Source organism: Lissotriton helveticus, chromosome 2_1 (genome assembly GCF_964261635.1).
Source record: "Lissotriton helveticus chromosome 2_1, aLisHel1.1, whole genome shotgun sequence".
Classification (NCBI taxonomy): domain Eukaryota; kingdom Metazoa; phylum Chordata; class Amphibia; order Caudata; family Salamandridae; genus Lissotriton; species Lissotriton helveticus.
This window is the reverse complement of record NC_136059.1, coordinates 970,715,408-970,740,144: the sequence shown is the minus strand read 5'-3', so window position 1 is coordinate 970,740,144 and position 24,737 is coordinate 970,715,408. Positions and strand designations below refer to the sequence as shown.

Here is a 24,737-nt window from a genome sequence, read left to right as displayed (position 1 = left end):
TTCACAGCGCGTAATCCTAATTCCGCCTAGTCTTCAAACACTGCGAGTAAAACAACCTTCCGTTTACTCTTCACTTTAGTAAAAAGAACCTGCTACTCCTTCAGAATTACCCTTTCTAGGTGATATAAGACCAAAGTTCCACCAGCGAACTCCTTTACTATCAATCACTTTCACATTTATACTAGAAAATTAAACCCTAACTAGTGCTTCAAATGTTACCTAACTTTACGCACCTATTCCTCAAGGCAAGTAACCTCACAGCAGTGTGGCTTCTATTTACCACCTGCTTTCCTTATCCTGGGATTTTCCAAACAACATTTAACAACACAAGCGGATTTTGGTTAGTACATAAAACCAATTACAATAAATAATCAATATACGATACGCAACTAACTACCTATTTTTAACTAAACCCTTACCATACTACTGCTACCAGAAAAGTATACTGATGGAGCGTGCTGGACCACTAGCTCAAGATTACCATACTCCCCTGGGCCCATAAACATTCACACCTTGACTTAGCAGTCCTGCCTGTGATTTACTAACTAATCACCTATCAGTACTTTGAGTCCTTTTAGGACTTTTACCTGTAAACCATGACTTACCAATCCTTGTCACCTTTGCTATAAGTCCTAGGGATCGAAAAGGGAGTTTGGATAAACAGGCAAAATTTAAACACATTTACATTTCCTGTAATAACCACTGTCTCTGCTTTATCTATACAAGATTTTCTGAGTCAAAAGGAAGGAGGCCACAATACTGTGACCATAAATTTTACACGCAAAAATATATTCAATAGGACATAAAGTTTGTAAGTAATCACAGTAACACCTTTAAACATTTGTACCTGGGAAGGGTGAGAAAGGGAAATAGTACAAGGACATACCACATGGATTATATTTACCTAGAATTGTGCAATGACCAATCCTGGTCAGGGGCTGGGCAAAAAGACCAGGGCTCCCGATTAATCATGTACCCACGGGACAAGACAGGTACAGATCAGGACAGGTGACCTCCTCTAAGTGCAACACCAGCATCTCACCCCTCTCTCTCAGCAAGCCAATTAGTACCCCGACTGGGTAATCGATAATTTCCCCCAACACCTCGATTCTTCTGACAGAGTGCTCCACCAGCACCTCTGCTTTCGATCTCCTATAGCATGCATTGGGTCAGTGACAGGCCAGCTACTCGGACAAGTCGGACAATTTCTCTATCTAAAACCTACCTTAGTTATACCATTTCGAGGGCAATGTACCACCACTAAATGTTGCAAATCTGTGTGTTCCCCTTCAGTGATTGTTCAGAAAGACGAGGAGAGGTCATCACACCATACTAAAATGAGGTAATCTTATTGGTTTCAGTTGATTCCGGTTAGCACCCATAATTTATTTTCCCATGCACTTTTATTCCACCCAGCAATACTGTTCAACAAATTTGATACATTTTATATAGCTTCAGTTCCTCCTGAGGTCAGAAGGGCATTTTCTCACCAACATCGTGGGTAAGGTGATTCTTGGCTGAGGTTCAATGCCAATGCTTCAGCAACTTTTCTAGCTAGAGTGCGCACGCGCAGCTTTGTCCAAGATGGAGTTTTTTATCAGTATTCAGGCCCAAGTACAAGCTATCAGCAAAGTTAAAGAGAAACATATTAGAATACACAAATAAATGAATGCACTGTATACCACTTATCTCTACTCTAATCCCATTACTTTATTTTAACTTTTGCATTAATAGTTAAGCGGAACAAACAAGCTTAGTATAAGCAGCAGCATAAGCATTAGCATGTGAGGTTTAAAGCGGCCATTTCTGGCACTAATGCACAGAAACAAGAAGTTCCCACCAAAAGCAGAAGTACGTCACACCACGTAGATGTGGTGGACGCATGCGTAGTACAGTTCCCGCGTTTTCGGCGGCCATATTAAGACACTTGGATTAATGTTAGTAAACGCACATAGATAAGCTTCCCCTAGATACTAGAAATGTCGTGTAATGCAAATATTAGTAAACAAAACATGTTGATTAATATATTATACGTTATTTCGAGAGGGCTGAGTCCAAGCAAGTTTCGGTATATGTGAAACCTTGCTCCATCACTCTTCTGGCTACCTATGAATTCTATAATGCTGTTGTGTGTTTATAATTATGTTTTTTTACTGTAAATGAGGGTCATTGGAGGTATAGTAGCGCAGCAGGATGACTGTGTGCGCTTCCTCAGAAATGCGTAGGTGCAGGTTTAAATTTTGTTAGGCATTATGGAAAGCATCAAAGCATGAATTTGATGATTTACCTGATGATGGTGTCTATTATCTTGTTTGCTTTGTCATTTCTGTTTTGATGAACTGATCTGAGGAATCGTAGTCCATGATATGCGAGTGCATACATTTTCTTGTTTTTGTAGCAGTTTTTGTGTTTCTAAAGAACTTTGTGAAATAAACACTGAACTGATTGTATGTTTGCCACCTGCAGGACATCTCATCAGATCTAACTCTCCACCTTTATACATCTGCCATTAAGACAACCTTAGTTACCTGTTAGAGCTCAAGTAATGAAGAAACATGTATGGACCAAGCCTTGAGGTAAGGTATTTCTATTTCTAAAATTGTTTCTTTTTTGATTTGTGAGGTTGCGTTTGTGTCAAGAGTGGATCAATGAATGGAAAAGTGAGTGCATGGATGAACGATTGTGAAAGTGGCTGAATGCATGGGTGGATAAGTGATGATTCATGAATGAAGTAGTGAACAGCTGCAATTGGAGGGTAAAGCAGTGTCCTGCCTTCAATGAGTCTGTGACTCTCTTAAGCACTCTAACTTTGCGATTGATGCACTCATTCCATCATCCATGCACTCCTGATTATCCCCATTCATCCATTAACACACTCACTTGAAAATTCATCCTCCCTTACTCTTATCTATTCATCCAGCCAACATTTGTGCATCCACTCAACTATTCATCAATCCATACACTCATCCATGCACCAATCACTCACAAATTCATCCATGTCCTGAGTCTCTCTCCCATTCCTAAATCCATGCACTCATTCATCCATCCACCTGTTGCATCATTGGTGCAATCACCTGCTCAACAAACTGCACAACTACATAAAAAACAAGTAGGAAGCACTTTAAAAAGTCAGACTCATTAAATTCGCTAATGTCTGTTTGTGTAAGGAAGAGCATGTGGGACTTGTTGAGGTGTAAATGCACAGGTAGATAGAGCAATATTTTAGCTGTTCATAGAACCTCCAGAGAAAACAAATTGATTGTGAAATCAGTGACACGAATGTATGTTTGTGGGAGAAAGGAGAGTTCTTGGAGCTCAACGATAAATAAATACAAACTAAATTATTAATCTTGTTTGAGAACATGTTTTCAGAGCTGCAGGGAAATCATGCCATAGTTTACCGGAGAAAACCTTTAACATTATAGCAGTAGCTGCTAATCTTGGGAACAACAGCTCTTCGACTAGAAAACTTGATGTTTAATGAGTAATGCCACATGCCCACTCTTTTCCCAGGACGCTGGGAGCGAAGACAGAGATTGCGGTGTTCCCAAATCAGCCTGGAAGTCCCCTGTGACCTTGAAAGTATTCATGTGTGCCGAGCTGCCTGCAAAGGGGCACTTGCGGTCAGCAAGGCGGCTGAGTGTGTAACCAATTCACAGGCAATTGAACTTTTCAGCTGTCTGGGGAAGCTGCCCGAATCTTATTTATGCCTCAAATGACATTTCTTTATGGTTTGTGAGACAGCTCTGGTGGCGTCGCACAATGGAATGGCATCATGCCACGTTCCTGTGCTTACTGCTGCACTTTTTTTTTTTTTACAAGAACACTTGTCTTGTACTGCTGTAGCGCTCGGCTGTTTTTGTTATTTTATATAAATACACACAGTTTTATTCTCTGATGTCATGACTGTCCATCGTCAACGCAAAACGAAATATAAGGAGCAACATTATGTTTTCTTCTCTCTTACGTTTTTGCCTCAAAACTTTTTTTATATGAATTGTTTTTTCTGAAACTTGTTTGTACACATGAAAGGAGAGTAAGGACCATTGCTGCATGTCAAAGACAATTGTCTATTTAAACAGAGGTCAAGCACATACTTGGTGCAATGTGACATCAAAGATTACATTCAAAGTACAAATCATTTTTACTATCAAAGGAAATGGATTGTTGCTGACATTTGAGATCTCGATTTAAAAAATAATAAGATATTGTTCTAAGAATGGTTTTGGGATGACAAGTAAAATCATTTTTTTCCAATTTTAACAATGTTTTTCAACAGGAACTGACAACTCGAAACAATTTATGCAGACAAGCAAAACAAGAAACTATGGACACATCTCTGCATTCCTTGAGTTTGTGTTGTTATGCTATTTGTACTTTTAAAAAACAAAATTGCACCAAGTCAGTACTTAATGAGATTCCGTGATTGCAGGTGGGGCCCACTTCCACTCATTTTAAGGACCAGCATTTATATTTCTCAACAGACTTTGATCCAGAGCAAGTGAGCCGCAAAAAACACATAAGACGGAAAAAGTGGTGACAAAGGGAGAAAATAGGGATGCACAACAACCTGAAAGAGTGAGATGAAGAGGCAGGGAGTGTCTGGTGATAGAGTAAACATGCATGAGGAGGAGTCAAGACTATGCACCCTTTATATTCTGCATCCCAACATTTGATAATACGGGTGGTGGGCTTCTGAGAATTAAGCACACCAACAAGTGGCAGCATAAAAGTGGCCAAGATGCAGTGGCTTAACATTAGCCACCACAGCCCACTTAATGTGCGGGGGCCCTAGCAATAAGATTATGTCTAGAGCTACCAGCTGCACCCATACCTGCTATGCCGCCCTCTGCCGGTGGAAGTCTGAAACCCTACCTTGCCTCAGCGACACCTTGGCCTTGGCAGCGGCCAAGATCGAACATTTCAAACAATGATACAGACTAGGAGCAATTCAATACTAAGATCCTGTAGCACCAACAATTCTAATTACACCGGAGTAATTGGAGCAATATGGAAATTTCGTGTTACGCAAGTTCAGAGTAATTACAGATTTTAACACCATGATACCATGTCCTGTAATTGATTGTCCAGTTCAGAGAAAGTCGTACTGTGAGAAGCACTTGAAGAATGCAATTAGGCTACTGTGATCTTGTGAATGCAATCAGAACGTTCAAGGGACTGTTTTCGAACATGAGTGGGAGTTCTTTATCATGGGCAGTCATAATTTCGTGTAGATTTTTTTTTACCTGAGCAGACAAAAAATCAACTTGAAGTAAATTTTCGAGTAGATATTTTAGGCGAACAGACGGTTTGGGTATTTTTTTATTGCAAAAAGCACTTATATATATATTTTTTTTAAGAGCTATAAAGACTGGGAGGTTACTGCACATGCAGTAGCAATTTCTTCCTTACCTGAAGACTCCCCCTCTACTTTGCTAAGCCCTTTGCTGCCTTAAATTGTTATTTTGGAGGGAAAGCATCTCGCTGTTTGTCTTTATTCTCAGCTGCATTCATACCCTTGGAATCTTATATTTTTGGGAAAAATCCAGTTAGTTTTTAATGCAGTACTTTGGCAAAAGTTAGATGTTTGCAGGAAGGCATGTACCATTATTTTTTGTTACTATTCGTTTGTTTTTTTGCCTGTATCTTTTTTGGTGGTTAGCCTGAAGTTTAGACTGTTAGATAGGCTGGTATATAGGCTAATATGGAATTCACTTTTTTCAGGGAAAAGGTTTGCACTTTCTTGACGGTGGAAGGCAGGGATTGAATACAGTGTACTCCATTTTCTTGTGTAGTTTTTCCGAATTTTGCACTGATTTGTTTATCATTTTACCGTGAGGCCTAGTCTGCCTGGCTCTAGGCCTTGTGTAAATTTTTGATGGAGTTTCCACATTTTCACAGCTGTTGTGCTATGTTGTTTTTAAAAACCCTTTAGTGGGTTAGGTGGATGGGCTTGGATTATATTCAAAATGTCTGGTACTTTTTATCTGCATGTGCCTATTGGTGGCTAGGGCTGGGGTGGCTCCTGGTGTCCAGGCCCAGTAGCCAGACATCTTCATTTGTTATCAGCTTCCTTCTTGTTCCTTGTGTACTTGTCCACCATTTTTCTATGAGTTTATCTATGTGTGACATGGCTGATATATTACGGTTTGGGTAATTTTTCAAATGTGATTTAATTCTTCATTTTTGGCCTTGCTGATTTAATGTTGGTGGGTAAAGGGCAGTTGCATGTGTGGGCACAAACCCAATGAGTAAAAACATTTTTGCAATCCTTTCCCTGTAATGCTACCAGATGTATTTTATTTTGGGGTCGGTGTTCAGAAGGACTGGGCAACTATATTGTTTATCTCCATGCCTCCTTCTTTGCTGGCCATGCGGCTGTGACTATTTTGCTTTGCCAGTGTGTTTGTTTGCCATAGGCTGCGAAGTGTTCTTTGTTCTCCACGGCTCCTTCTTTTCTGGCTATGCTGAGTTAAACATTTTGTGTAGCCAGTGTGTACTGTGTTTGTAATAGGCCACCATTTTGTCTTTGTTCTCTGTGCCTCCTTTACTGGCCATGCGGCGGTAGCCATTTTGTGTAGCCAGTGTTTACTGTGTTTGTCATAGGCCACCATTTTGTCTTTGTTCTCTATGCCTACGTCTTAGCTGTCCATGGAAGTAAAGGTTATCTTGTGAAGTCAGTGAGGTGTGTGTTTGATCGCCACTTTGTCTTTGTTTTCCATGCCTCCATGAGCTACTTACTACCATTGGATGCAGTCAATGTCTGTTTCAATCCTTTTTTCCATTTTTTAAAAGGCATTTTCTAGGAACATTGATAGAAGAGGCCTATGACATTTTTTCCCTGATACATTGATTTCTGCTTGTGGATGATTGTAGTACAGTGTTGGTGTTTTGCCTGCTCCCTTGTCTTTTATTGGGTCCACATTGGCCAGAGTGGAGGGACACCAGCAATTATTTAATGCATTTATTTGATTTCTTACTGCTTTTGTCAAGTCGCACCGGATGGGCATCCGTAGAACACTGCAGAGTCAGAGGTAGTATCGAGAATTGCCACAGAACCCGGAAGAACTACATCTCCCATGATTCCATGGGTATTTGACGTCGCAGACGTCATCCCGTTCTAGGAAGGAGGTGAATTTAATCACTTCCTGAGCTCCGGGTGGGTGCCGTATACTATTGCTGCTGAGCTTCGCCCATGTCGAGCGGAGGTCCGGTACGGGTGCTACATGCACCACTACTTCCAAGTCCTTTCGTTATTTTGTTGTGTGCTCAGTAGGCAGTGGCCTGATTTCTCTAGAGTCATTTCCGTCTGCTATTTTGCCCCGTTGGTTGAACCTATATTCCCGGTTCTTGTGGGGCAAAATCGAGCAGCATGCATATCCTGACATTTCCACAGCATTACTTGTGTAGACGATTTGTTTAACCACAAAAGGTGTGGTTGCTGTGGTCTTTTCATACCGCTTTCACTACCCTCGTGTAATTGCAGTCTGCGGTTTTGCGTGGCTGCTGTTACCCATTGATAAGGCACTTCATTGGTGTTCTCTCGTGTTGGGGAGTTGAGTCCCAATTCTATTACAGGACCGGAGGCTTCAGATTATGCTTCTCATTCTTTTACTGAAACTCACAGCAGCCAATGAAAATACGTATTTTTCATTCAATAACTGTAAACAAACTACATATCCCATCATGATATGTACTTAGGCACGCCCCCTTAGTCCATAAGAGCTCCTTGCGTGCAGCCATCTTCCTCTTTCTTTGCTGCTCACAGCAACAGATAAGTGCAGTTTGTTTCCTCCCTCCGCTGTTTGGCAGAGGTTGTTGTGTTATATTTGATGCTTTATACATTTGATATACTTGAATGATTATCGAGTGTCGTTATACTCTAGACTCACCCTTTGTCGATTATTTGCAGCTGACAGGGATTAGTGCAGTGGTGGGTGTGCGCGTCGTAGTAGCGCTTATCCCCGCTTTCAGGCATTCCTAGTGGCTCGCATGCGCTCCTCTGATGGTGTGATTAGTTCCGGTCGTTGACCGGGAGCAGACCGACACCGACTCCTCTTCACGGAGCCTATTATTCCCCGGGGCATTTTTTCCCTTTGTTGTTGTGAGGCGCGTCTCTCGCGCAAGCGCAGGGCTTCCCTAATCGCCCGATGACGCTGTGAGGACCGGGTGGCTCTCGGCCGGAGCGTGCTTCCCAACGCGCTGAATATTGGGCTAGTATTTGGTAGGATTTCAGTCGCGTTTGGGCAGCACGCTACAGCGCGAATTTCCATTTGACATTTCACAAGTGTTTTATTTATTTTATTTATTTATTTACGCAACTTTTATAGCGCAACAAATACCCTGAGGTGTCTCGGCGCTGTGGAGCTACTGAATTCAGCTATCCTCTTACTGGTTAAACAACCAAGTTTTTAAGAGCCTGCGAAAGCTCATCAGGTTCGGGGCAGTTTTGATGGCGAGTGGCAAAAGATTCCAGAGTTTTGGTGTGGCTACAAGAAAACGCCTGTCTCCCCAAGTGGCCGTTCTTGTGCGTGGCACAGAGAGGAGACTGATGTTAGCCGATCTTAATTGCCTTCTGGGGACATAAAGCTGAAAGGCTTCAGTCAGGAACCTGGGTCCTATGCCATGTACTGCCTTATATGCAATACAGAGGGCCTTAAATTTTATGCGGCTCTCAACTCTCAGCCAGTGGAGCTGACGGATGCCATGAGTAGTGGATTTGCGGCGAGGAATGTTTAGAAGGATCCTGGCAGCCGCATTCTGAATGGATTGCAGCTTAGTTATGACACGCTTCTGGGTGTGAAGAAAGAGAGCGTTCCCATAATCTATTTTTGAGAAGACTAAGGTGGAGACCAGAGTCTTCCCAGCTGAGGGAGGGAGATAAGGCAGTAGTTTCTTTATTTTTTTCAAAATAAAGAATGATGACGAAACAACCTTGTTGGTATGAAGGTCAAAAGCCAGCTTGCTATCAAATATCACTCCCAGATTTCTGGCTTTTTCCACTGGGACAGGTGGAGGGCCAAGCATTTCCGGCCACCAACTGGAAGACCATTCAGGGGAAAGTTTTCCGAAGGTCATAATCTCGGTCTTGTCCGAGTTGAGTCTAAGACAGTTCGAGGTCATCCAGGTACTGATCTCAAGCATAGCTCTCTGGAAGTTAGCTGCCACAGCAAGGCCATCCCTGTGGATAGCCAGGACCAGCTGGGTATCATCTGCGTAAGATGTAAGCCGTACCCCATAGGCCTTTATTACCCTCGCTAAGTCCGCTACATAGATATTAAATAGCATCGGACTTAGCGAGGAGCCTTGTGGGACTCCACAGGGGAGAGCAGAGATAGGTGAATAAAATTCTCCCAGCCTCACCATCTGGGTGCGGTTTGCGAGGAAAGATTAAATAAGATCCCTGGCCAAATCGTTTATCCCCAGGGCTGTGACACGGTCGACTAGAGTGACATGGTCGACCGTGTCAAAGGCCGCTGACAAATCCAAGAGGATCAGGACAGCCGCCCCTCCCTGATCCATGATCACCCTGATCTCATCAGAGGCCTTTATCAAAGCGGTCTCTGTTCCATGCCCTTTCCTGAAACCAAATTGCGTGTCGTCGAGAAGTTGGTGGGTCTCGACGAACTCTGAGAGCTGTCTATTCATCAGAAATTCGCATACTTTGGCAGGAAAGGGCAGACACGCAATGGGTCTGTAACTGGCAACAGCTGTGGGATCTAGGGAAGGGTTTTTTAAAAGAGGTTTTATGACAGCCTTCTTCCATATATTGGGAAATTGGCCTGTCTGAAATGCAGAATTGCAAATCTCAATAAGGGGGCGTGAGATCACTTCTGTGAGTTTTGACATCACTGAAGGGGGGCATGGGTCCAAAGGGGAGCCGGATTTGATGAAGGAAATGAGTTTGGTGACATCATCATGTGAGGCAAGTGAGAAACATGAAAAGAAATCACGGTTGTGGTGGTAAGACCCTTCTTCCCCAGTACCGCCTCTATATTCAGTTTCTGTTTCCCCTTTAAATGATGCATATATGTCTGCCACCTTTGAGGTAAAAAAGGTGGATAGTTCATTGCAAAAATTCTGTGAGGGCTCACCTCCAGAGCCAGAGGGAGGTGTGGACAGTGTCGTGACAACAGAGAACAACTCTCTGGCAGAGTTGGCAGCGGTCTCAATTCGCGCCGAAAAGAAAGCCGTTTTTTGAGCCATAACCGCCTTTTTATAGACTGCAAGAGCATCTTTATAAATTTGCCTAGCTATGGGGCAATAGGCTTTCCTCCATCGCCTTTCTAAGTTCCTACAATGTTGGCGATGAAGTCTAAGATCTTCGTTATACCAGGCAGCCGAAGGAGATGCTCTGTTTGGTCTCGTGCGTTTTTCAGGGGCCACTAAATCAGCTGCGGTACAGATCCAATCCTGGAAATCTGAAGCTGATAGTACAGGAGTGTTTCCGTCCAGAGGACAGGAAAAGGCTAGGAAGTCCAGCATCTGAGGTATATCTGCATTTTTCCAGGCACGGGTCCCCACCCTAGATCGGGGCCTGGGAAATGAGGGATATACAGATCTTATATCTAGCTGGAATATAATAACCCTGTGGTCTGACCACGTGATGGGGATAATGTCCAGCACAGAGATGTCAGGATCATTTGTGAACAGACCATCAAGGGTATGTCCAGCTTGATGAGTACTACCCCTGACTAATTGGTGCAATCCTAAATTAGAAAGGTCGGAAATAAGTTGAGTAGTGTCTGAGTTTTCCTGTTCTTCCAAATGAAAATTAAAATCTCCCAGTATAGTATATTTGTCTGAACCTATAACGTTATCGTTCAGGTCAGAAAAAGTGGAGAGAAAAAGGTTACGGGGGCCAGGGGGGCGGTATAGTATTATACCCTTAAAAGCTTGCTTAGGGCTGATGCTAATAGCAAAGGCAGCTGATTCACAATTTCTGACTAATTAGCACATCGGTGGTCGCTCTGCTTAAAAATCGCCTGCAAAGGTTGTAAAATAGTGGCCTTTCTCCAGAGTGAGCACACACTCTTTATACCTTACCTTGGCCTGGGTCTCTGGCCCTTCTGATTACAGCTTTGCTGAGGGGGTCCAACGTCGAATCCTAAGTGTGCAGTGTGGGCTGACCCCCCCCCATTACCCTCCTTGTGGCCTGAGAAGGTCTTCCAACAGCACAGTGTGCTGCAGTTAACTAGAGTGAAAGTAGTAAGCCACCTCTAAAAAATGTCCGAAGGAGAGCAATACTATGAGGAGTATGCTGAGGAGGAGACATATGAGGGACAGCAGGAGGCTGTCTTAGAGGACAATCTGGTGAATGCATTGGACTCCTCCGTCCAGTCCTCGGTGAATAGGGCTATGGAGACTACGGTCCCACAAACTGTCCAGCAAGCCCTAGCTGCAGCCCTACGCCTGATCAGGAAGCAACTGGAGGGCTTAGCTAAGAGGCACGGCTACGACAAGCCGCAAAAGAAGAAGGCAGAGGCATCTGCGTCAAGTCAGCCAGCAGCTGACTCTACTAAGTGGCCACATGCGCAAGTCTTATCCACGTTGCCCGCCGGAGGGGCAGTTGACCACTCTTATTCCCGGGGCAGGCTAAATCCAAGCGCAAATCCTATCCGGACACGGATACCGACACAAATACCACTAACACGGACACAGACACAGACACCTCGGAGGAGCCTCCTCCAAAGAAAGCGAATACGTCTCAACCAGCTGGGGTAGTACCTGTAAACACCCCATTCACTTTCGACCCGTCGGATATAATGCACCCCAGGTCCTCGGACTGGGTGCCCCCGGCCGCGGTCACGGCTTACCTTCATGAGAATCTTCGGAAAAGTTTCCCGAGGGAGGTGCGTAATCGCCTCAGGTCTGAGTGCCCACGTCCAGATCTCCCGGGCAAGGAGGCAGAAACGCCGGAGGTCGACGCTAGTCTTTTGACCTTTCTAAAAAAGTTTTCAAAGGATCCCAAGCGTGGTCTAGACCGGGCTTGGAGGGGCTGCCAAGACAAAATGTTGGACGCGGTAGGCCCTTTGGCAAAAATCCTGGAAATGGCCCTAGCGGCCAAGGAGTCATCGACACCTGTGGACCCCGATGTGCTGGCAGGATGGACACAGTGGGCCATATGCCTTATCGGCAACGCGAATTGCACCATATCTTCAGAGCGGCGCAAATCCCTCTTGATTAAAATGGACGGCAATCTGACAGAGTTGGCAGACGCAGAGCCGGGACCACTGGCAGCGGGTCAGCTATTCGGGGATAAGTTTGTCAAGGACGTATCAAAATACGTCGGGACTTTCACGGCGCTGGACAAGGCGCAGTCAGGCATCAAAAGAGCGCTAAGCCAAGGTGTTTTTAACAGGGCTGGGCGAGGCGGGGGGCTGCTCGTCGGGCCGTGGAGGTCCCCAAGGCCCCCAGAGAGGTGATTATGGTCGGGGCAGGAATGATTACGATTCGACAAGAGGAGGGACCTTCTATCCCTCGCGCAGGAGGTTCAGCAGGAATCGTTTTCAGTCGAACAACAATAGAGGAAACTTCAGAAATCAGCAGACCACAGGTGAGAGTTGCAGATCTTTCTCTCTTTCCTTTGGGGGGTCGGACGCAACACGGCCTCCAATGGCAAGAGCTTACACAGGACGCCTGGGTGTTGCAGACAGTGCAGGGCTTTCACTTGGAGTTTTATTCTCGTCCTGTTCAATCAGGTATTCCTGCAAGTCTCCATTTTTCCCAACTAGATCTCAGTTTTATAGAAGAGGAGATCGAGGGTTGCTGCAAAAGCACGCGATAGCACCGGCCGACCAGGTGCCTCACGGCTTTTGCAGCAATATATTAATTGTTCAGAAGAAGGGAGGCGGACACAGGTTGGTTCTGAATCTCAGGGACTTCAATCAGTTTATCACTTACAATCACTTCAAGATGGAGGGCATCCATCTCTTGACAGACTTGCTGCAGTAAGGGGACTGGATGGTCCAATTGGACCTCAAAGACGCCTATATCTCCGTCCCAATCTTCCCACCACATCGCAGGTACCTCAAGTTCAGGTGGAAGGGCCAATGGTACGAATTATTGCTCTGCCTTTCGGGCTCTCCTCGGCTCCTTGGTGTTTCACCAAGATAATGAAACCGGTCGTGGCTTATCTCAGAGAGAAGGGGATTCGTCTCATAATCTACCTGGACGACATCCTGATCATGGCGCAGGATCAGAGGATCCTTCAGCAGCACCTCGCGCGGACGACGGCGCTGCTTCAAAACTTGGGTTTTGTCATCAATTCGAAGAAATCTGTGATGGTCCCCACCCAGGTAATAGATTTCCTGGGGTTCACGATAGATTCAATGGCGGCACAACTGTGTCTTCCAAAGGAGAAACTTAAGGATCTAAAAAAGGAGATCCGGAAGTTGCTGAGCAATCAGACGGTCACCCTCAGAGCAATCGCCAGAGTAGTGGGAATCTTGGCCTCATCGGTCCAAGCGATATTCCCGGGCCCTCTTCACTACAGAGCCCTGCAACAGCTAAAGATCAGGCACCTGCAGAAGGGACTGTCATATTCGGACGTCGTCCCTCTCTCGCAGGAAGTAAGGACCGAACTGAAATGGTGGCTAGGCCATGTAGACGCCTGGAACGGCCGGGCAATATTCGGCTCCCAGCCGGAGGTCATAATCGAGTCCGACGCCAGCCGCTGGGGCTGGAGGGCGCGCTGCAGAGACATTTCTACAGGCGGCAGATGGTCTCCACAGGAGCTTGCGATACATATAAATTGCTTGGAGCTACTCGCAGGGTCGTTCGCAGTGCGGACGTTGTCCCCGAGGCAGACCTCTTGTTGTATCCTCCTTCGCATGGACAACGTGTCAGCGGTGAGATACATCAACAAGTTGGTCGGCACGAGGTCGTCGCTGCTTGTACAGATAGCCAAAGATTTTTGGCATTATTGCCTGGCGAACCAAATATCCATAATAGCGGAGTACCTGCCGGGCCAGTCCAATCAGGTGGCAGATTGGAATTCGAGATACCTCAGGGACTACAGTGACTGGAAGTTGCTCCCGGAGGTCTTTCAATGGCTGCAGACTATTTGGGGTCCATTCCAGACAGATCTCTTTGCCTCCAGACTGACTTATCAAATGCCTCAGTTCTTCAGTTGTAGACCGGACCCTCTAGTAAAGGCGACCGATGCCTTTCTCCAGGACTGGTCGAAGGGAATTCAATATGCCTTTCCCCCCTTCATGTTGATCCCCTGAGTTATGTCACAGGTGATCAGACAACGGGCGGAGATAGTCATGGTGACGCCGTGGTGGACGTCCCAGTCGTGGTTCCCCAAGTTATTACAATGGAGTTGCGATCTCCCCAGACTTCTTCCGGAGTCGGATCTGCTATTGCAGGGCCCTCATCAGGAGCGGCATCCATTGATAATGGAAGGCAGACTTCAGCTGATGGCTTGGAGGCTTTCAGGGAGCAGTGGCAGTTGCCAGGGGTTTCGAGCAGAACTTCCGAATTTATCAGGCAGGCTTGGGCGCCATCCACAAGGAAACGGTACTCCTCAGCCTGGACGAACTGGGTGGATTGGTGCGTGGAACGACACCTGGATCCCGTGGGGGCAGAACTTTCCCATGTGTTAAACTTCTTATCGGATAAGGCAGCGGACGGATTGGCTTACAGATCGGTGAATAATTTCCGGTCCGCCATATCAGCGGGGCATGCACAAGTAGACGGGAAACCGGTAGGTATGCACCCGGTAGTTTGCAAGTTGCTCAAAGGCATTAGGGTGTCCAATCCCCCAAAACCCAAATACACAGGTTTGTGGGACGTGTCTTTAGTTCTAGCTCTATTTAACAAATGGCCAGTCAATTCACTGTTAACTAGGAAGCAAATAACGGCCAAGTTAGCCATGTTACTTTGCCTCTCAGCATGTAGGCGTTCATCGGACGTATGAGCTCTCAACGTAACAGGTAGAGTATTTACTCCGGAAGGAGTTTCCTTTACAATTACAGGACGCACAAAGACAATGTCACGTCATATTAATTACAATGCATTTCATGATAATGAGAAGTTGTGTGTAGTTCAATGTTTGAAGACGTATGAGGAATGCACAAAGGCCATTAGGCCTCGGGGCTGTTCACAATTGTTACTTGCTTTGCAAAAACCTTTTAAAGCTGTGGCGGCTGCCACCATTGCCAGATGGCTTCGTTATATCATGAAAGAAGCTGGCATTAACATTACCATATTTGGTGCTCATTCTGTTAGAGGCGCTATGGCCTCAAAGTCATTCATGTTGGGTTCCAGCATCAAGGACATTATGCATAGTGCAGATTGGTCCGCAGAGTCCAATTTTAGGACATACTATTATAACCCGGTGGGGGATATTACCTCTGTTGTTTTCAATAAGCGTTAAACTAGCTTAATGTGAAGCCTCCGGTCCTGTAATAGAATCAAAAATTTGCTAACATTCGTGCCAAGAATTTTTAATTCTATTAAGGACACGGAGGTGAGGATTATCCCACCCGGCATGGTTACTTGTATACCTGCTTGCCCACCCAGTTGTTTTCGGTGGTTACGGTTTCATTTCCTTTATTTCAGGTTCAGACAAAAAAGCAGACTGAACGTAGAAGATTGCCAGGAAATGCATCCTAAGATGTTTGGTTGTTTCTTCCACGTTGGAGGATTTATGAAATTTCAAGTTGCTTTGGACTTGTTCGCCTCAAAGAAAGAGGAAGATGGCTGCACGCAAGGAGCTCTTATGGACTAAGGGGGCGTGCCTAAGTACATGTCATGATGGGATATGTAGTTTGGTTACTGTTATTGAATGAAAAATACGTATTTTCATTGGCTGCTGTGAGTTTCAGTAAAAGAATGAGAAGCATAATCCTCGCCTCCGTGTCCTTAATAGAATTGAAAATTCTTGGCACGAATGTTAGCAAATTTTTGACTCATGTAGAGAGAACACATTAAGCTGGGACAATCTGGCAAATACTGGTGTATACATTCTGAGTGAAAAAGTATCGATATCCAAGGAACTATTTGGAAATATTCTATTATTTTATGGCACGTTGTATTCTGTAACATTGTTATGCATTGGTTGATCCTCCCAAGGGATACAAGCTGACTATTATGATTTATATACCTTGGAATAACGGAGCCGCAGTTATGAGTCTTCATACGAAGAGTGAAATCTAGCTAAACACCCAGAAGAATTGATGTTAAGCACGGATTTCTATGATTGCATTTCCCTATGAGTTGTACCACCGTTTATGCACCATCGTTAATAGTGCTGAGGCACTTGTTTGTTTCTTTGTGCTCTTTCACAACAGGGGTACCTGAGCTAACAGGAAGACAGCTCTTCGCCCCTGTTTCGATCCACTCTACAGAAACCTGGGTAGGTGTTGTTTCTCGAGAGTTAGGATTCTCAATGACAGGATTGGGTTACCAGGAAAGGTTATTAATTCTGTGGTTCCATCCTTAGATCTTAGTGGAGTCTTTCACCACGAAAAGCGGTCTATGAATCAGGAAGAATTTTATTTTACAGGTATATTTAGATACTCAAATAGGAGATAATAAGGTGTCATTGTGCATGTATTGGTGTACTGTGTTCTAAACTTTATCGCTCTCATTACAGGTCTCCTTCTCCGCTGTTCCCATCCTTCTCTTCCCCCACTTGATCACTCCATTAAGTCTGTATACTCAATCAGACCTTGGGGCTATCAGGAGGTGCACCATATAGAACAACATAGGATCCTGAGGATTCATGGCCATGACAGCTTTCCCCTGATTCTCATAGAGTCCCCATGGGATCTGGAGGGTACCAGCAATTATTTAATGTATTATTTATATGATTTTTGCCCTACCTTTCCATGCCTCCAGATAGAGTACACATGGGCTCCACAGGGGCAACAACAATCAGCAATGCTGACATTTTCAGAAATTTAGCGTTTGTGATCGCAATTCAGCTATATGTAATGCAGGAAGGCAAATACCTACTCCCAAAATAAGGAATCGCAAAATTGCGATTCCTTATGTTGCGCAAGCATTTAGAGAATCGCAATTTGGGATTCCCTAAATGCTTTGCTAGTAGGCATCGCAAATTGCAATATTGCCTTCAGAATCACAAATTACCACCAATTTCAAGTTGGTGGTAATTTGCGATTTCCTTTAAAAAAGCACTTTTTTTATTTTTTCACAGTGCCATGTGGCACACATACATGCCCTTCGGGCATGAATGGGCACCACATGTGCACACATACACATTTCAGGGGTGCAACAGGGTGTCCTTTTGGAACCCTTGCACCCTTGAAATTGCGCAAGCAATTTGCGAGTACCCAATAGGTTCTCGCAAATTGCGTGCGCAATTCCCATTCATTCCTATGGCCTCTAGGCACATAGGAATGAATGGGAAGGTATTCCTTGATTGCAAATTGCGATTTGCAATTCGCAATTAAGGAATATTAAGGAATCGCAATTATTATTGCAATTCCTACATACATTCCATTTTGCGAGTCCTTAATAGCGATTTGCTAAAAATCGGTATTAAGGATTCGCAAAACTGATTTTACCTGCATATAGCCCTAAATGTTTTATTTAAAAGGAAAGGCGCACTTCTGATTCAATTAAAACAAAACTCAGAGCGATGAACGTGCAATATATTAATTTATTTCCTGCCAAACTCAAAGACATCTTTGAGCAAACGACAATCTTCTTCCAGACCCTGGAAGAGACTGGACACGGATAGAAGAACAACCTCCTCTGTGAACTGGCAGACCAGATTGGGATTGGAACATTAGTGATTCACAGCTAGGGGCAAGACCTAAGTCACAAAGGGCAGAAAGGAAGCATCTTGAGATCCAGGCAAGTGTTAAGCAGAATAAATATTCTCTTCTGCCTGAGTGAGGTCCCTTGAATCATGGATTATCCTCAGACATAGAGAGAGAGGCACACACACAAGCGTAAGGAGGAAAACATATGTGAATCGCAGGGAGGTTTTCAACATAGATACTTCCGATAATACCCAATCCTTGGACTCAATGAAAGGGAAGACCCGGACGTTCATATGCACACCCTACAAAGTAATCAATATAATGGGGGTATCGCCGTTCCTGGCATTAAAGCCTACTATTGGGCGACTCACTTGATTGTGTTTAATGATTGGGAACATATACTGGGAGATCACCCCACATATGCATTAGAGTGAATCCAATTCTATTCCCACTCCTAAATACACTATTTATATGGTGGAAAAGGGGTGAAAAAATTACTGCCAGCGACCCAGGTGACTTTTGACGCATGGAAAGAGGCAGAAAAATGGATGAGATAGAATGGGCGAGTCACCCGGGAAACACCTCCATGGGTGTGGACACACCTAAAGGAATTTACAAAGTTGCAAGGTTTTAAGGCCTGGGATATGTTCTGGATTTCTAAATTAGGATAGATCATGGAAGGAGGTGCTCTCATCCCTTTTAGCTCCCTGCAAAGAGACTACCAACTCAACTTGACACAACACTTCAAATACCCCCAGCTTTCACATGCCTGAAAGACAGAGAGACTTGACACTGATAATGTACAGGAATACGCACCACTAGAAGGGAGGTTACTCACGGGGGAAATCGAAGAGAAGGCTTTGTCATGGACATTATACACTGATTATTAATAGAACTGACACCTTAATGAAACTGAAGTCTCGTTGGGAAAATGAACTGGGGAACCTTGATGACCTGGATCGGGAGGCACCATTGATGCACCCGAGGTAAGTTGCAATTAAATCACGTCTCTGATTAATCTAATTTAAAATCCTTTATAGGGTCTATTACAACAGGACCTGCTTGCATAGTTTTGGTAGAGCTGACTCTGCTAGTTCCCTCCAATGTGGGGCTGAGAGAGTATCGTATACACATACACTATGGGAGTGGCCCAGCATTCAGAACTTACTGAAATATTGGCTGTGACAATACCATTGGATTCTAAGTATCTATTGTTGGATATTCCTACAGATATAGATATCCCTACAGCCAAACTCCTGTTCATTAATTTGGGACTTGTGGTGGCAAAGCAAGATGTTCTAAGCAGTGGGGAACACCGGAATCCCCTGTATTGCAAGATTGGAAGAGTGGGATGGACCACTAAAGGCAGCTGAAAAAGTAATGTATAAAACTAGGGGGTACCCGAGGACGTTTACTACAATATAGAGTCCCTGGTTGTAATATTATGGTATTGTCACAGGAGACGATGATGATTAACCTCGACCCATGCAACCCTGAAAACGTATGATGGAACAAATACTGGTTTGTTACGTTCCGGATACCTATCTATTATGTATCACAGGTCACGAATATGTGTTGATGTAGACATTATGTTGTATACATTTACTCTATGTACCTTTGGTTTTATTTGTAGGTATAACATTGGAAGGTGTTGAATACAGAAAATTGCAATAAAATATTTAATAAAATAGCTATGCTTTTTATAAAAAATATGAAAAGTTGAAGTGATTTCAAGTGGTGAAACTTGTAATACACCTTTTTTTAACACCGATTTTATTGGCATTTAGTGTGCATAACATTCACAGAAGTTCTCTTACATCTCAAGTGTCAGACATTGTTCCACCTTGTACATTACAGCGTACTCCGAGTCTTCCATGTTAGAATCCGTTTAGTTTAAATTATACAACCAGTCCATCCAGGTCTTACTTTCAACTCCCTCCCTCCCCTCTTCCCTAAACAAGTTGCTTAGCATCAGTTATATGTGTCAGCGGGGAGTACTATGTCCTCGGCTATCCGTATAGTTCGTACATTGGGCGGTGCTCAATAGGTAGGTGGGGACTGGAGACAGCAGGGGGCGTCGTTACCGCCCTCAGTTCTCCAATGTCCCTGGTCTGCGGTTGTGAATCCGGTTGGTCATCTGCTGTATCGTATAGGTCTGGAGTTTGTAGGTCATTCACTAGGTCACCCCAGGCCCTCACTGTTTCCAGGTTTCCTATGCCTCTGTTCGCTGCGCGCAATAAGACCCTATGATCTGCAGCTGCCCATTTCTCCATTTCCCTTCTCCAGCACCTTATTTGGGGGCCCATGGCTGATTTCCAATTCTTTGTGATTTCCCTTTTCGCCAGTACAAATACTAAGTCTTGGAAACGCCCAGTAACCTTCGTCTTGGCTGTATGTGGGAACCAGTGCAGTATGCAGTGGCGCGGCATGTGGTCAATTGTCCTATCTATCACTCTCTCAACAGTCGCTAGTACCTCCTCCCAGAATTCTCTCAAACCTGGGCAGTCCCACAACATGTGCAGGATTTGCGCCTCCTCATCCCCGCAGCGTGGGCATGCTGCCTCCTCTGTCCAGAAGTAGTTGCTGATTCTGGCTGGCGTTAAGTACGCCCTGTGAAGCACATAGTAGTGTATGAGTTTGAACCTTGCGTTCCTAGAGACCTTCAGGGTGTGTTCCACAATAACATCCCAATCTTTTTCTATAATGGGTGCTCTTAGATCTTCCTCCCACTATGCTCGCAGCCGCTCCATGGGCCTCTGGATGTCCCGCCTAATCTCTCTATATATGCAAGAGACTGTTTTAATCCTACCTGCAGAGAGGACTACATATCTACAGCAGTCTAGCACTCTTAGCTCAGTCGCCCCCGTCGCCCAGTGTTTTCGGAATGCCACAGTAACAGCCCTGTTGAGCAGTAACTGCCCCTGCGGGAGGTTGAACTCCATTTGTAGATCCTCAAATGGAACAATTTGAGTTTCCCTGAAAAGGTCTCCAACCACTTTCAGCCCAGCTTCCTTCCAATCATTTAGCCCAGCCCAGGTCCCTCAATGTAGCAGTTGGCAGAGCATATCAATAGGTATGTCTGGCAAGTAAGGGACCCTGCAGCCTGATCTTTGGAGCCAACTCGCCCAGCACTTCGTAATTACCATCTCTTCATCCGTACTCCGATGGAGTGCCTGCCTTAGCCTTAAGAGCATTTTTGTTAGGACTTGGGGTTCTGGCGCCGACTGTGTGTGCATCTGTTCTGGGTCTCTACTGCCTGCCAGCCATCTTACGAACCATTGCAACTGTGCTGCCAGACAGTAAGCCTCGAGGTCAGGGACCCCTAGTCCTCCTGTGGCTGTGGAACGCTGCATCGTGTGCAGAGCCACTCTTCTGCGTCCCGATCCCCACAAAAAATGTATAATCTGTGAGTACAGTTCGCGGAATGTCGCACATGGGATCCAAATCAGGAGCATCCCAAATATGTAGAGCAGATGGGACAATGCCACCATCTTCAGGAGGGCCACCCTGACTGCCACTGACCGTGGAAGGGACCCCCAAAAGTCCATGGAGGCACATTTCCCACATAGCCCTCTATTAGGTCTGCCGTTTCATGATATACCCTCACTCCCAGATATTCTAAGCATGTGGGTTCCCATCTCAAGGTCCCGAGATCTTCTGGTGGGCGTTCCGTAGGCGTGACAAGAAATACCTCAGATTTCTGCCAGCTTACTCGTAATCCTGATTTCCAATATACCTCTGGCCCCCTGCAAGTCTCCATCTGTATTGTGCAAGAATATGAGTAAATCATCCGCATAGAGTGCTATGCAGTGATGCACGCCATTAATCGCCAGCCCGGTGTAGTCCTGTCCTGGCCCGACATGCCAGCGGCTCCATAGCCAATGCGAATAAAAGAGGGGAGCGAGGGTATCCCTGCCGAGTCCCTCTCTCTACACTCAGGCTCTGGGAGATTACTTTCCCTGTTTGCCCCCACACCCGGGGATCCGTGTATAGCAGTTTCACCCAGCCTATGAATCCTGCCTCTAGACCCATCACTTCCAGAATGCTGTAGAGGTATTGCCATTCTAGACTGTCAAAGGCTTTTTCGATGACTACTGCAAATATTGCAGCTTTGTCTTTGGCATAGTCCTCTGCCATCAGTATGGCCATGAGACGCCTGATGTTGATGGCCGTGTTCCGTTGTGGGATAAATCCTGTTTGGTCTGCATGCACTAACTGGGGCATGTGGGGAAGCAATCTATTTGCCAAAATTTTGCTTAGCATTTTATAGTCCATCTTAAGCATGGACAGTGGCCTAGTTTTATCATGAGGCGGTTTTCTGGGCTTAAGTACTGGGACTAGGAGGGCCTCCCTTGTAGTGTCAGGCAGATGGTGCTTTTCTGTCGCTGACCGATATAGTACAACCGGCTTATGGGCCAGCTCTTCAGCATATGTCCTGTAGAACTCTGCCGGGAACCATCCGTCCCTGGCGTTTTGTTCTGCGTCATGTGCTTGATGGCTACTCTCACTTCCCGCAGCGAAATGTCCGCCCCCAGTTCCTCTGCTTCCTCATGCTCTAGCTGTGGGAGCTCCAGCTCAGCAAGATAATCTCCCAATGTCTCTCCCCCACTCCCAATAATACTACTGTATAGCTTGGTGTAGTATTTGGCAAAGATGTCGTTGAGCTCGTCTTCTGCATATCGTCTGTATCCATTGTCGTCCTCCAGTTCCATCGTCAGCGACCCCCTGTTGTGCAGGTTGGCGAGCCACGCCAGCAGTGAACCTGATTTATTGCGCTCTGCATGTGTGTGGTCTATGTATTGCCGATAATCAAAGGCTCGCAGCCTCTCTGTCTGTTGTTTTACTGTCTCGCACACTTCTAGGAGTGCCTCTTGGCTATCAGGGCGCTTCGGTCTTGCCCTCTCTATACGTCGTAATTTCTTTTAGCAGTTATGACGTCCGCTGTCAGTGTACGCTTGATGCCTGTTACTTCTGCTATATAATGGCTTCTAATGGTCACCTTGAAGGCATCCCATTCATGGAGCAGAGAGGACGCCGTCCCTTCATTGTCATGGAAATATTGTGTGATCTTTTCTCTGGTACCTTCCCTAAAGACCTGGTCTTCCAATGTCTCGGGCGCAGTCGCCAGGTAGGGATGGCTGGAGCTCCGCTCGTCCAGCTGAGAACAAGTAGTAAGGGGTTATGATCAAATATCGTCCTCGTCAGGTGCTCAGTGTTTGTCACCTGCCCATGTGTGTCTGGAGAGCATAGGAACGTTTCCAACCGTGTGTATGCCTCGTGTATTTACAAAAAGAATGAGTAGTCTATGTCCTGGGGGTGTAGGGTTCGCCATGGGTCCACTAGTCCCCAATGTCCCTGCCAGTCTCAAAACGCCCTTGCATGTCGGACCGTCTGGGAGCCTGGTAGTGATGGATGTGACCTGTCAAAGTCCACATCAGCAATGGCGTTAAAGTCGCCGCCCATGAGCACTGTGGTCGCCAGATATGGGGCCAACTGTTGGGATAGTCACGCTGGAAATAGTGGTTGGTCCATGTTCGGTGCATACACATAGACAATGCTTATTTTTTTTTCCTCTAGTCTCCCTCTAAGCACCACATATCAGCCTTCTGGGTCTATTCATTTGCTGATAACCTGAAATGGAACGCCCGCCCTCACCCAGATCATGGAGCCCCTGGCAAAGCAGAGTATGTAGTGTAGAATGTTTGTCCCCACCATCTCTTCTGCAGAGCTTGGTCCTCTTTTGCCGTAAGGTGTGTCTCATGGAGGTGCGCTATATGTATCTCCGCCTGTTGAGGCAAGAAAAGACTTTATACAGACACTTGTAACATACCCTTAATGTGTGCTTCTGTTCATAAATTAATTAGCTGCCAAATATAAATATCTATTACCATTGATATGGTGCGTTACATTCATACTGCACAGTTTACTGGACTATATAAGTGCAACATTAAAGGTGGACCAGCATGTTTTTTGGGATAGCTAATGGCAAGTCATCATAAATTCCAATGGCCCTTCCCTTATCTTGCTCCCTCCTAAGTCCCAAACTAGACCATCCAACGCTTTTCCTTGACAATCAGGCAAGGAAGTGTAGGGTAAGGTAAGTTATAAACATTACTGGGCTTAGGCTAGGTAAAGGATTGGATATTGACTTGTTGTGGGTCAGACTCATCAGGTAGTAGTAGGTTTAGTAGTATGGTTATTGAAAGGTAGAAAAAAGAACAGTAATGGAAGCCATGTAAGTAGTCACTGGGGCAGAAAATATGGGAAAATGTGGCAGATGAGCATGCAATTTCTGGGCTGGCTGGGACAGAAAGAATGGGATAAGTTGTAGGTGAGAGGGTACTGGCCACCAATTTAAGAGAGGATGAGACGGAAACAGAGAAGGCAAAAAAATACCTAACGGGATTGGTAACTGGAATTGGGGAAAAAATGAATACCTTAACATATGCAGTAATTGTCATTGAGAAAGGAAAGTGACTTACCACCTGTCGTTGCCACCACTCCTTCCCCCTCCACAGGATGGTGGTCTTCTCCTCTGCCCTGCTTCTCGGGAGCCTGGACTATTTCCGGAACTAGAGAAAAACATAATGCACATAGTTAGGTGCCTGTAACCATCTGCACAAGTTACGAAAACAATCCCTCACTAACCTAAGGTATACTTATCTATCTTCTATCTAAAGTGTATCACCAAAAATGTTTATTTTATATTTTGAAAACTTAGGAAGTCAAACATTCAGGAACGTATTTGCTAATCTTTCACGCAATGCAGGGCAGCAAGCAAAATAGCTGTGCTGCTTTGCATGAAACTGAGAGAGCAGAAATGCTCCTTATTTACAAATATATGAAACATTCCTGCTCTCTCCTTGCACTGGTGCACTGTTTGCTACCTAGTGCCAACACAGAAACCCTTGCACGTTGGTGCAAGGGTGCCTGTGTTGCAGGCAGGATAGATTTTGTGCAAGAAATGACACCTTCCTACACAAAAACAATAATTGAAGG

At 45.2% G+C, this 24,737-nt stretch overlaps 1 long non-coding RNA gene across 1 annotated transcript in view; it reads right to left on the bottom strand.

Annotated features, from left to right (window-relative positions):
- LOC144819562 (uncharacterized) overlaps positions 1-24,279 on the bottom strand; it is a 363,968-nt gene extending 339,689 nt beyond the window's left edge. Inside the window, exon 1 of the long non-coding RNA XR_013607443.1 lies at positions 24,221-24,279. This is a non-coding gene — a long non-coding RNA (uncharacterized LOC144819562). The remainder of the gene's footprint in view (positions 1-24,220) is intronic.
- Positions 24,280-24,737: the final 458 nt, after the last annotated feature.